At 39.2% G+C, this 14,835-nt stretch overlaps 1 protein-coding gene across 3 annotated transcripts in view; it reads left to right on the forward strand.

The window, feature by feature from the left end:
* The first annotated feature begins 5,782 nt into the window (after positions 1-5,782).
* LOC109241013 (polycomb group protein EMBRYONIC FLOWER 2-like) overlaps positions 5,783-14,835 on the forward strand; it is a 33,246-nt gene continuing 24,193 nt past the window's right edge. For 2 of the 3 annotated variants that reach the window (XM_019407720.1, XM_019407722.1), the window contains exon 1: positions 5,783-6,039. The gene's annotated coding sequence lies outside the window, so the exon portion shown is untranslated. The remainder of the gene's footprint in view (positions 6,040-14,835) is intronic. The other variant, XM_019407721.1, reaches the window with a different exon arrangement.

Consider the following 14,835-nt stretch of genomic DNA (forward strand, 5'->3'; position numbering starts at 1 on the left):
AATGTTGTCTTGGTACTATAACAACAACTTGCAGAGAAGAGAAGGTAAATCTTTATTTTATGGTAAAGCTATGGCTTGTTTGACTTCATATTTAGATTGTTTCATTTTATTTATCGTGATATTGCCACTGATATCTTTGGTTTGCTCTGGGTGGTTAGTTTCTTGTGCTTTTGAACTGAGCCAGACTCTATGTTGGTTAGTTTTGTTTTATAAAGGGTTTTTGTTATTTTCATGGATCTAAAATGCTTAAAGCAGGCTTCATTTCCAGTTAAAAGATCAGATCCATTTTGTTGTTCTCTTCAAAATAAAATTTTCTTGCCTAAACTGCATCCTGAACTCACTGGTATTTTGTTACTTGGACGTCTCAAATTACTTTGATGTACCCTCCCTTTCTTTACTGACATGAATGCTTTATGTTGTTGGATCATGTAAAATGCAGGCATACGTCAAATTTCTCCTTGTGACGTCCCTACTGCAAACTGAAACCGTACCTGTGATAACCGCGTCAGATGACTCAGCCTCAGGCCTGGCTGGAAAAGCATAACATCGAGGCTGGGCCCCACCACTCTGAACTACATCTCGAGGACGGGCCCTGTCTGGCTAGCCTCCACCTCTAATGCCTCCACCTCCACCTCTATGTCTGACCCCTACCTCTAGCTGGCTAAGCGGGCGGTGAAACACCCGGTGCCGGGACCATGGCACGAGAACCATGATGCTGAGAACTGCTCGATGCTCGAGGGCAAAACCTAGCAATGTGCCTTGGATCGCCACAAGTATAACAAGATTTCAGCTACTGTGGCTGATGACCCTAAAACTGACCCTGGCGGCCTGAGTAACCACCTTGAAAACTCTGGAGTGGAGGTGCACTGATAGGAGCTGGTGGTGCACTATAGGCTAGCTGATCGGAATACTGTATATGAGGGCCACGACCAACTGAAGCACCGTGAGAAGCCTGGAGTGTTGAATAAAATGGCCTGGGAGGATGGCCTCTACCAAAAGTACCCCTGCCTCCAGACGAGGCACCACTGAATCCGCCAGAATGACGAGGTCTCTTGTCAGATCCCTGACCACTCCCCTGAGCTAGAACCATCTCGACTCGCCTGGCAATATTGGTTGTCGCCTGAAAAGAAATCTCACTCCCAGTCTCCTTAGCCATCTGCAATCTGATAGGCTGAGCAAGCCCCTCAATAAACCTCTTCACCCTCTCTCTCTCAGTAGGAAGCAGAAGAATAGAATGACGAGCCAGATCCACAAATCGAGTCTCCTACTGAATAACAGTCATAGAACCCTGCTGCAGACGCTCGAACTGCCTCCAGTAGTCCTTTCTCTGAGTGATAGGAAGATACTTCTCAAGAAATAGCTGAGAGAATTGGTCCCAAGTAAGAGTCGGCCACCCAGCTGGTCTGGCCAACATATAATACCTCCACCATTTCTTGGCGGAACCCGACAGATGAAATACAGCAAAGTAGACCCCATTGGTCTCCGCTGTCCCCATGTTCTGTAACACCTCATGACAATTGTCCAGATAGTCCTGGGATCCTCTGAAGATGTACCACCATAGTTAACTGGGAAAAGCTTGGTAAACCTATCCAATCTCCACAAAGCCTTAGAAGACATAACTGATCCGTCACCGGTCTGTGCTGCAACACCCGGCGGAACTGCCCCAACTGGCTAAGCTGCTGGAGTCTGAAACTGGGGAGCCATCTGCTGTGGAGTGTGAGTAGCGGGAGTCTAGACTCCTCCCCCAGCCCGAGAGACGGCTGGTGCCACAGGAAATGTGCCGGTCTGAGCAACACTCTCCATAAGGCCCACTAGACTGATCAAAGCATCCTGAAGCACTGGGTGGCTATGAACCCCTCCGAGACCTGAGCTGGTCCGGCAGGAACAGTCTGGGCTGGAACTTCATCATCAAACTCCACCTGAGGCTCTGCTACTGGTGCTGCTGCTCGAGCTCTAGGCTGAGCCATGCCCCTACCTCGGCCTCTGGCACGGCCTCGTCCTCGTCCTCGTCTTCGTCCCCTGCCCCTCGTATGAGCTGCCAATAGGGGCTCTGGCTGCTGCTCAGTTGAAGACGCGGTGCGTGTTCTCGCCATCTGCGAGAGAACATAATAGAAGAGTTCAATTAGCAATGATAGAATAAAATCGCACGATAGAGAAGAATAGAAGTGAAACTCTTCCTAACTCCATAGCCTCTGGAAGATAAGTACAAACGTCTCCGTACCGATCCTCTAGACTCTACTAAGTTTGCTCGTGAATTGTGAGACCTAGGCAACCTAATGCTTTGGTACCAACTTGTCTCGACCCGGAATTCCCACCTTCGGGACCGTGATGGCGCCTAACATTTCACTTGCTAGGCAAGCCAACGTTAGAGTATTCACAAAATCAACTTCAGCAAATTTTTAATAATAGAATTTAGTTAAGCTAAACAGAAGCTAAACAGAGTTTGCGGAATATTATGAAACCCAAAGTAACTGAAACATTAAGGATCTGGAGTCACAACTCACGAGCTACTACGATTTACTACAAACGGAGTCTGAAAGATAATACATTGTTCTGAAAGAAAAGAAATAGTAAAATAACAAGTCTAGGAAGAGACTCCAGGGTCTGCGGACGCCAGCAGATCTACCTTGGTCTCCTGTCGATTAAGTCCAACTGCTAAGCTTGGGCTCAACTCAGGCTAGTACCAAAATCTGCACAGAAAGTGCAGAGTGCAGTATCAGTACAACCGACCACATGTACTGGTAAGTGCCGAGCCTAACCTCGGTAAAGTAGTGACGAGGCTAGGACAAGACACATACATGAACCTGTGCAGTTAAACAACATACAAGCACAATAACAACTAATAGAAGCTGAACTGATAATAACGGGAGGGGAAACATACTGAGGGGATTGCAAGATAAAGAATCACAGCAGTAAAGAAATTTAAGCAGCTAGTACACCTTGAACTAGTAATAACAAGTAAACACAGCAACGAAAAATGCACGGCATCACCCTTCGTGCTTTTACTCTCAACCTCATAAGATAATCAATAGAAACGACACGGCATCACCCTTCGTGCTTTTACTCTCAACCTCACCATATAAATCAAATAAGAATGGCACGGCATCACCCTTCGTGCATTAACTCTCTCATAACATGGCATGACATCACCCCTCGTGCTTTTACTCTCAACCTCACCATATAAATCAAATAAGAATGGCACGACATCACCCTTTGTTCATTAACACTCTCCTTCACCAAAACAAGGAACGATAATAATAGGGAGATATAAATGACAACAACAAGTCTTACTTCAACATTTGCTTCCACAATATCAACATCGGCTTTGAGTCAATACTTAATCAATACCAAAATTCGTACTTATGATAAGAACGATCAACATAACAATAAACTAGTCTAAACATGGATAATATGATCAAGGAAAGCTATAATTTTATGAATAAGACTCACTAACATGTTATGACTCAACAACAACGCATAGTTACTCATCACTTCACCTATACGTTGTACCCAACAATTCAAACACGTAGCAAACAGGCAAATAAGACCTAATCCCTCAAGCCAAGGTTAACCACGACACTTACCTCGCTCTGCGGGCCACTCAATGCTCAATTACCGCTTTTCCTATAGTATCCACCTCCAAACCACTCGTATCTGGCCACAATTAACTCGATAACATCAATTATTGCTAAAGGAATCAACTACAATGCATAAATTTAGATTTCTCAAACTTTCCCCCAAAAAGTCAAAAACTGACCTCGGGCCTGCTTGGTCAAAACCTGAGGTTCGGATCAAAATTTATTTGCCCATTCACCCCCGAGCCCGGATATACAATCAGTTTTGGAATCCGATCTCAAATTGAGGTCTAAATCCCCAATTTGCAAAAATCCCCAATTCTTCCTGAATCCCTAGTTTTCTACCATGAAAGAACAAAGATTAGGGCTAGGAATCCAATGAGTGATGTTAGAAATGGAAGAAAATGAGTTAAAGAGTACAAACCTATGATTTGGTGTTGAATTTCCCCTTCAAAATCACTCCTAGGTCGAGTTCTAATGAAAGAGTGATGAAAATTTTGAGAAAATCCCGTTCTAGTCTGTTTTATGTCTCAGGCGTCAGGCCTTCTTCGCGTTCGTGAAGGGCCTGCCGCGATCGCGAAAGGCAGCGGCCCAAAGGCCTACGCGTTCTCGAGTCCTTCTACGCATTCGCGAAGGCTGCTCCCCCTGGCCTTCACGTCCGCGAGCCAGTGCTCGCGTTCGCGTAGAAGAACGGCCGTCCCCTTCGCCAGGTCCCTTACGCTGCGCGTTCACGAGAGCTTGGTCGCGTTCGCGAAGGGTAATGCCCCCAATGCTCCGCGTTTGTGACCAGTCCTTCGCGTTCGCGAAGAAGAAAATACCCCTGCCCCCAATTTACCTTTCGCGTTCGCGAGAGTACCTCCGCGAACGCGATGAAGGACACACCAGATATCAGTTGAAGCCAAAAAAACCAGATTTTCTAAGTTCTAAACATCCCGTAACCTATCCGAAACTCACCTAAGCCCTCGGGGCTCCAAACCAAACATGCACACAAGTCATAAACCATCATATGAACTTTCTCGCGCGATCAAATTGCCAAAAGAACACCTATAACTACGAATTTAGCACCAAATTGAATTAAATTATCAAGAAAGTTTTAAAACCTCTATTTTCACAACCGGACATCCAAATCACGTCAAACCAAATCCGTTTCTCACCAAATTTCATAGACAAGTCTTAAATATCATAATGAACCTGTACCGGGCTCCGGAACCAAAATTTGGGTCCGATACCAATGAGATCAAACATTAACCAAATTCTTAAAACCATTTAATTTTAAGACTTTTATTTTTCATCAAATATTCATATCTCGAGCTAGGGATGTTGGAATTCGACTTCGAGCATACGCCCAGGTCCCATATTTCAATACGGACCCACCGGGACTGTCAAAATACGGGTCCGGGTCCGTTTACTCACAACGTTGACCGAAGTCAACTAAATCAACTTTTAAAGGCAAAAATTATTATTTTCATCAACTTTCAATATAAAAGCTTTTCGGAAACACGCCTGGATTGTGCACGCAAATCGAGGAGGGTAAAAATGAGTTTTGAAAAGCCTCGGAATACCGAATCGAGTTCTAAAACATAGATGACCTTTTGGGTCATCACATGTCATTGCCATCATCTTACATTAGCTATATAGGCTGCAATGCTATATGTGAGCACCTAATTTATGATCTGACCCGGCTTTTGCAACATTTTAGTGTAGATTCCTTTTTAGATTTTTACCTTGATTTTTACACTTCTTATTTCAATTTAGTGGGCTTTATTAAGAAAATCGAACATCATAAAGAAAGCCACATTTTTAGTATACGTTTTGTTTTCATTTATAAAAGGGAAGAAGAATCATAAAAAAAATAAATATGATTTTCTTTAATTGTTGTAAGTTAACGATTTTGAATTATTCTTTTGTAAGTTTTAGAGTAGAAGTAGCTAATTAGTATTTTATTTTATAATTTTAATTTAGTAAGAATAGAATTTAAAAAGAAATTATACTACTTCACATTCTTAATCACTCGCACCCCATTTTCTTGACAATTTCTATCTCACTACATGACAAAAAATTATAGCTTGCTCACCAAAAATATTATAGATAAATCCTACATACTTACGTTGGAATGAGAGAGGAAGCTTTCTTTTAGGAAAAAGACAAATAATAAAAGATTAAAAAAAGGTAATTGGAAAAGGGACTCGAGCAAATAGAAAACCGGTCTAAATCTCAGTCAAAAAACGGCCAAAACACTGCAGAAAATAGCCATAAGAGCAGCTCCAAATTACCATATAAATACCCCAAAAATACCATCAAAACACCACCTAAAAACACCTCTGTCTTCACCATTTTGGATGTGCAAGATCGACTGTTGAGACGCCGGCGAGTTTCGATCGAGGTCCGAAGTCCATCGGGATCTTTCTCGTTGCTTTGATTTCTCTGTACCAAAGCAAAGAGGTCAGGCTCTTCAATATTAAAGGTTCAGTCTTTTCCTCTATTCTTCACTTTCTGGGTTTTCTCATGTGAAGTAATTAGTTGTTGGGTTATATGCCCTTCTTTAAATCCTTATTTTGTGAATGATTTGCAACCTTAATTTCTGCTTTTTCTCTTTTTATAATGAGTGTTATTTGGCTCAGTAGTTAACGTGTTAGCTTTAGTTAGTTTGAATCATCTCCTCCATGTTTCTTTTATTTTGTCATGTTCAAGTATTGTTATAAGAAGGCATGATGAAAGTATGTAGTCGAAGTTTTCTGTTTAGGGGAGAGTGGAGATTTCTCATTTGTTTTTTGCGCCAATCAAGTTCTTAAGCGGTCTGCTCAGTTACTGGAATTAGTAAAGTTTGGGTCAATACTCTTATTTGCCGAGTACCCTTTGTTTCCTTCATTTCAATTTTGATTTGGTACAAAGTTTAAGAGATTTTTCTTTTTTTTTTTGGAGTTATGTAGTTCTAGAAGTGTAGGGGCAAAAATTTTGTGGGGCATGACAGTCGTGTGACTATAAAAGCTTCTCATTAATAATAGAGTGGGTAAAATAAAAAATTTAATTTTAAGTTGTTTCCAAATACAGAAATGTGTCAATTTTTTTGGGATGCACTAATAAAGAAAGTCTGTCATTTAAATTGAAATAGAGGAATAATTGGTTTCACAAATAAAATGGGATGAGAGGTTAGTTGGAGAGGAAGGGCCACGACACTAACACTTGTTTGGATTGGTATTGTATTGTTACTTTAAATATAATGTTTGTCTTAATTGTTAATTAAAATTTATTACACCGTATCGTTAAAGCCGTCGTTACGTAACGACGAAAAGTGCCACTTTATGTAACGATCGATTTGGTGTGGTCGTATCGTTACCTTTTTTTCCCTTCATCTTGCCCTTTCTTGTGATTAAATAATTTTATTTATTCTTTACCTTTATGTAATAATTCTATTTCGTACCTTATTTTTTCTTAGTTTATTCTTCATATTATTGGTGCAAGACATCATGAAACAACGACAAACAACACAATTTATTCAAACCTTATATATATCAAATTGATACAACACAATACAATACGATATGATCAAGGGCGGATTTAGGGTGGCGGAAGGGGGTTTACCTGAATCCCCTTCGCGGAAAAATTATACTGTATATATAAGGCAGAATCTGTTTTTTACCTCTATATATTATGTTTTGAATCCCCTTGACACAGCTCAAAAGCATAGCTTAGTGGTCGAGGGGGTTCAAAACCTTTGTAAGGTCATTGGCAACTTCTACTAACTACAGTCTTATTTAATCTTTTCCTTTTTTGAACCCCTTAGCGGAAATTCTGTCTCCGCCACTAGATACGATACATTATAATATGATACATAACAACCATCCAAACAAGCTGTAATAGAAAGAAAAGAATTAGAATTTGGGCCTCATTATCTTTATATTATCCAATCTTTTAGTATTGGTCTCTTCATAATAATCCAATTCATAGGTTGGTCCATACCTTATAAATAAATACAAAATAACTCTAAATCCATCAGTATGCTCTTAGGAGCGTATTAATAATTTAATTATCATGGCTATGAGTACAGTTTGTGTGGTATAATTATAATCCATAAATCCTAATTCAAGTGCGCGTTCACGCATCTTGATCGATTAACTTTAAATAATAATAAAGTGTCATCAATCGTGAGCACGTGTGCGTGTCATGATTTTTGACGCACAAACACGACAAGGGTACGGTTCGTGTGACTTGTTCAAGATAATTTCCATAAAATTTCGAAACAAGCAATTAAAAGTGGTATAAAAGCGAAAATTCATAAAGCCCTTTGAAACATATAATATCCGATTTAATTAAGCATGTGTAAATTATTAAGTGACCGTGCTAGAACCACGGAACTCGGGAGTGCCTTACTGTCACACCCTAACCTATGTGAGGTGAACATGCACTTAGTACTTCATAATATCCCGTCCAGTCCTCAAGTTATTTTAACTCCAACTCCTTTGTCTATAAGCAATGAACAATACTTTCGTTACAGTACGAATGCCAGAACTTGTCGTATTTGAACGACACACTTTATTCTACGATAAAACGGACAACACCTCCCCTATTTATATGACTTTCCACAAGTTACAACAGCTAAAACAACATCAATAATACTCATAATAAGCCTTTCAAAACAGTTTAACAATCCCGACAAGCGCAAGCTCGATTTACGGTCAACAAAATAGAGTTTGAATCCAATTTCTTTTTCATGAATCTTCTTAGAATATCAATAATATTATACTTATGTTTACCACATCATTTTCAGCCCAAAACATCATAAGAATAATCTTCAAAACAGCCCACTTGCCTAGCACCTTACCTTTTATCGTCAATCACCTATTTTTCATGTTTTCTTCTTCAATCAACTTAATTAACACCTAGATAAACTTAACAAGAACTATAACATCAAATTATTTCTCATAATTTCTAGCCATCAAAAACCATATATGTAGCCGCAAAACAGTCCAACAAAAAAATAACCATGCCTAATGTTCTTTCCAGTGCTATCTTGTGGTTTCGCTCAAACAACACAACCAACACAAGATTAACCTTAGGCACAATCAAGCATATGTTATACATACCTTGGACAATTGCTACACCTCGAAGCTTCATCACAACTTAGCTCATAGTAGCCCTCAATCATAGAAGCATTCTATCGTAGTCTTTAACACTTTTGATTATGATTTGAGTTGATTTCCCTTGAGTTTGGTTCTTGGATCTTGTAGATATGTTAAGAGAGCTTGTGGACGAAGTTTAGGTGAGAAATGACCAGAAGTGAGGCTGCAACGTCTTTTAAAAGAAGTAAAGTTGGTGGCCGCCTCAAGTGGGTCCCAACGGGGCTGCATGCGCAGTCTTGCGAAAACACGAATATCTCTCTACTCTGATATCGTATCGACGAACGGTTTAATGTGTTGGAAACTAGACTTGTAGATCTTTAATTTGGTGGGTGGATCACCCCATAACTCCAAGTATATTGGGGGGAAAAGCTCAGTGACATTAGACCCAAATTTAGAGTCCTACAGGCTACATGACAGAAAGTGGCAACAATTGCGGGATTGGAAGAATTCCGGCCACAAGTTGTAGTGTGAGAAAGAGGCCTAAAGGGGGGAATGCTCTGGCTTTTGGATTTATTCATAGAACAATTGCCTAGATGGCAAGAACATTATTGAAGTATTCGTAAGAGCCGTAGGTTATGGGACTAATAAGCGCATCAGTCAACATTCGAGAACGAATGTTCCAAAGGGGGAATGATGTTACACCATGTTTTAGTACATAAAGGTATGTCATAAGTCAATTGATGTAAGCTCGAAAATGAGATCATCTTGGAAGTATATGTAGTAAGTTAATCATGTTACCTTGGAGGTTACAAATATTGAAGATCATGAACAACAAGTACCAAAAGGGTTGGAAAGTTTAGAAGCTAAACGAATCGAAGAAAATAAGTTTCGTTGAAAGTCGACAGGTTGGGAATGTTATAACCCGTACTTTTTAAGGTGAGACTATGGTGCTTAACATGAGAAGAAAGTGATGTTATGAGGTATTTTAGTCGTATGATAGTGTGTGTTAAGTTTTGAAGTCAAACGAGTTGTGAAACAAAAGTCGACTTATACAAAAAAAACTAAGCTAAGCTACAAGCAATTATTATCTGAAACTAATTTAAACATATAATAATCATAATCTATTAGCGGAAATAGGCCCACGTGAACGAGGTACAAAATACGACATTTTAACATAGTAAAATCTCATAAAATTCTTAAAAGTACGAGAATATTTCTTATAAAAAGAGTGAGCAATACCTATTTGAATTAAATCAACACCTTAGGTTGTACCAAATAACTAGCAGCGTTGTCAGAGGCGAAAAGTTCTATATAAGGGCTCCAGGTCTATTGGGGCTTTAAGCACAAAGCGCAACCAAAGTGCGGGTTTTAGTAAAAAAAGGCGCATTGATATACGAATTGCTCGAACATTATTGTATTCTTATTGGGACTTTGTCCTTCTTGTGATTGTGACTTTGTCTCTAATATTGGCATTGCCTCTTGATATTATTCGGATCTTGCCCCATCTTGACTTTGGATTGACATTTCATCTTACTATGAACCTTTGTCCTTTTTAAGTATGAGTGAGAAAGCTACTTTCAATATGGTTTTTGATTCTCTTGATTATTGGGTTTTGACCCTACTTGATTTGGGACCTCGGTCTTTCTTGTTAACTTTCATGCTTGATGTGGGTAGTGACGGCCATAGTTGATGATAGTGGTGGTGGTAGTTGAGGTGGGTGGGTGGTTGAGGATGATTTTGTGGTGGTAGTTGATAAAGATGGGGTGGTAGGTCGTGTTAGTCGATAATGGTAGGGGTAGGGGTAGTCGATAATGGTGGATGGTGACAGCAATGATTGAGGATGGTGGCGGTGGTTAGTGGGACGAGGAGTTTAACAATATTAAGCGGTCTCTTTTTCCTAGAATTGTCTCTGATCATTGCCTTATTTCTCTGAAATGTGGGGAATGGGATTTCTCAAAATCTTATTTCAAATTTGAGAATTGGTGGATGGAAGTGGAAGGGTTTAAGAAGAGGGTGGCCGGATGGTGGAATTCCTTTGAGATTACTGGAAGGCCAGATTTTATTCTGGCTTGTAAACTCAAAATGTTGAAATGTAAGTTAAAGGAGTGGAATGTGCTTAATGGGGGGAGCTTGAAGAGGAAGAGGATTGAGCTTCTGAACCAAATTCAAAATTTGGATCTTTTGCAGGAACAAAGACCATTAATTGAGGCTGAATGAGAAGGCAAGCTTGCACATGGAATTCCAGGAAATTGCAAAAAATGAAGAGATATTTTGGAGACAAAGATCTAGAGCTTTATGGCTAAAACAAGGTGACAAAAACACCAATTTTTTTCCAGAAAATTGCCAACTATCATAGAAGAGCCAATTATATAGATAAGCCGGAGGTTCAAGGGGAAGAAATTACTGAGCCACATGGAATTAAAACTGAGATAGTGTCTTTTTATCAGAAACTATATGCAGAAACAGAAATCTGGAGACCTGATTTTAACTTCCAAGGTGAATGCAACATTACAGAGGAAGATAATGAATTGCTGCAAGGTGAATTTGAAGAACAAGAAGTGTTTGAGACCTTAAAGCTATGTGTAGCTGACAAGGCACCGGGTCCTGATGGTTTCTCTATGGGGTTTTTCCATAATTGCTGGGAGATTGTGAAAGAAGATATCATGCATACTATCAGGAACTTCCACAACAATGAGTATTTTGAGAAGAGTTTCAATGCTTCTTACATAGCCCTTATTCCAAAGAAGAATGGTGCTAAGGAACTCAAGGACTTCAGACCTATTAGTCTTATAGGAAGCATTTACAAGATCATTTCCAAACTGTTGACAGAGAGGCTCAAGAAAGTGGTGGACAAATTAGTGAATGGGCATCAAATGGCCTTCATAAGAGGCAGGCAAATCATGAATGCTTCTTTGATTGCAAATGAATGTGTGGACTCCTGACTTAAAGGGCAGGTTCCCGGAATTCTCTGTAAGCTTGATATTGAGAAGGCTTATGACCATGTAATTGGAACTTTTTACTCAAAGTTCTTCAGGATATATGTTTTGGTAGGAAGTGGATCAATTGGATATCTTTCTGCATCAAAACAGTCAGATTTTCCATTTTGGTGAATGGTTCTCCAGAGGGCTTTTATCCTTCTGAGAGAGGTTTGAGACAACGGGATCCCTTATCACCTTTTCTTTTCCTCTTTGCCATGGAAGGATTAAACCAAATGTTAAGAAATGCTAACAACAATGGTTGGCTGAAGGGTTTTAACGCTTCAAACAGGGAGGGAGATAGTGTGGAGATCACCCATCTTTTATATGCTCAGGACTCTTTACTTTTTTGTGAGGCAAAGGCAGATCAACTAAAATTTCTAAGAGTCATTCTTGTTATATTTGAAGCAGTCTCAGGGCTCCATGTAAATTGGAGGAAAAGCATGTTGTTCCCAGTTAAAGAAGTGGATGATATCCAGGCCCTAGCAGCTATTTTGGGATGCGAGGTGGGTTCCCTACCAACTATATATTTGGGTTTATCTCTAGGCTCCAAGAACAAAGCTCAGGAAATATGGAATGGGGTTCTTGAAAGATGTGAAAAGAGGCTGTCAATCTGGAAGAGCCAGTATTTATCCTTGGGTGGAATGGTGATATTGGTTAATAGTGTCTTGGATGCACTTCCTACCTATGTAATGTCTTTGTTTCCCTTACCAAGCAAGGTGAGGAAAAGAATTGATGCACTAAGAAGGAACTTTATATGGCAAGGAAATAGAGAGAAGGAAGCTATTCATTTGGTTAACTGGAATTCCCTTATCACAAGCAAAGACAAAGAGGGACTGGGCACTAGGAACCTTAAAGCCCACAATCAGAGTTTACTCTTGAAGTGGCTTTGGAGGTACAATCTGGAGGTTAATGCTTTGTGGAGAAAGGTCATCTGTGACAATTATGGACAAAATGGACTATGGTGTTCTAACATTGTTAGTAGTCCAAATGGGGGTATGGACGTCAATCAGACTTCACTGAAATATTCTGGCTGATAATAACCATAAAGGTTGGTAATGGAAGGAAAACACTTTTCTGGAGTGATAACTTGTTAGGACATGGCCCTCTCAAAGAACTTTTTCCAGATTTTTTCAGCATTGCAACATCACCTACATCCACTTTAGGCACTGCCTGGGGTCAGCAAGGATGGAATGTTACTTTTAGAAGGGCCTTGAATGATTGGGAATTAGAGAGGGTTGTGGATTTCTTTAATATCTTGGAACAATTCCAAGGTCTTGGAGAAAATGAAGATAAACTCTATTGGAACCTATGTTGCTCGGACTCTCCGAAAATGTGGCCGGATACGTGTCGGATCCTCCAAAAGTAGTGCATTTTTGAAGGATCCGACACGGGTGCGGCTACATTTTGGAGAGTCCGTGCAACATAGGTTGGAACCTTTGTAGGAGTGGGAATTTTACAGTTAAATCCGCATATACTCTAATTGCTACTTCAAACCAACAGTTAGGACAATGGCCATGGAGGTATATTTGGAAAGTAAAGCACCTTTCAAGGTGGTATGCTTTTCATGGTTAGTTGCAAGAAAGGCTTGTCTAGCCCAAGAGGACTTGAGTAGAAGAGGTTTTCAGCTATGCTCTAGATTCCTATTATGTGGTACAACTATAGAAACAAACAACCATTTGTTTCTTCATTGTCCTACTGTAGCAGCTCTTTCTTAATATTGTGGGCATTAAATAGAGCATGCCAGCTAATACTTGTGAGCTATTGAAGTGTTGGAATTACAATGGGGGTATTGTGAGACAGAAGAAATGGTGGCGATTGGTTCCTGCTTGCATTTGGTGGACAGTCTGGAAGGAGAGAAATTTAAGAACTTTCGAAGACAGAAGCAACTCTTTACGGAACATCAAGATGAAGTGTTAACTTTTGTTTCATTTCTGGTGTAAAGAAAGTTGTGTAGAGGAGGCAGAATCTTTAGTAGACCTGTGTAATCTTAGGTTGACATAGCTGGTTTTTGTCTTCCTTGTAAATATGGTTTGGCACTCCCTAGTGCTGTTTTCTTTATTAATATATATGTTACCATTATTAAAAAAATAGAACATTAGATTAATAGTATTTTATTTTTTATTTGAAGTTCGTATTTATTAACTTTCAAATAAAAACAATTTTTGTACATTTAGATGTTAAAAAATAAATAGTCTTAATTATTTAGTATTCAGATCTTAATACACATCTTGATGTTCGTATGTGCATTTTGATTTAGATAGCTTAATCGTAATACATATCTTAAAATTCAGTTGTGCATTAGACTCAAGACGTCTAATCTTAAAAAACTTTCTTTAAATTTAAGTTTTCATGCTATTTAAAAGCTATTTTGTTAAAAGAATTAATTTTCTTTGTTTAATTCATATATGTATTTGTATTTAGTTTATTAGATACTTAAAGAATTTCTAGCTTAATTAACTTACGGAAAATTATTTACTAGTGACAGACCTTTAAGGAGACGTAGAGATCTTTTGAAGGCCAATAAGGAGAATAGAAAAAAACTCTTATGGGGGGCTAGTATATATATTTTAAGAGAGTAATGACTATTCTCTACATATTATTGGTAAAATGGGATTATAGTGTAAATTTGTAAAGCATAATAGAAAGAACTTTCTGTGATTTTTCTTTCCTATTCGTTTGATCTCTCAAAGTCTTTTCCTCCTTCATCTATCAAACACCATTGAAGAGCAAAACGCATACACATGCAACTCTTTTTCCATCATTAAAACCCAAGTTTTAAAACATTAAAACCTATTTGCTTATCTATTGAAGGAAGATTTGGATTTTACCTTCAAGAATCAAGATGAGTCGAGCTTATTTTTGGCTAAGTTGCTCCGACACGGCAGTTAGGTGCCTCACCCGTGTAGACACGACACTAGCATGGGTGTGAGTATGAGATCCATAAACCAATCCTAAAATATGATACGAACCTACTCGAAGCCTCAAATCAGATAAAACAACATTAAAACCATGATCGCACCATGTTTCAAGTCTTAGTGAATAATGAACCTCCAATTTCCAAAACTCATGTTGAAACACATCAAACCAACCCGAAATGACCTCAAATTTTGCATGCAAGTCCCAAATGATACAACAGTCCTATTCCAACTTCTAGAACCATAATTCAAACCTGATATCAACAAAGTTAACTCTTAGGTCAAAACCTATCCAAACCCCCCTAAA

The sequence above is a fragment of the Nicotiana attenuata genome, unplaced genomic scaffold, assembly GCF_001879085.1.
Source record: "Nicotiana attenuata strain UT unplaced genomic scaffold, NIATTr2, whole genome shotgun sequence".
NCBI lineage: Eukaryota > Viridiplantae > Streptophyta > Magnoliopsida > Solanales > Solanaceae > Nicotiana > Nicotiana attenuata.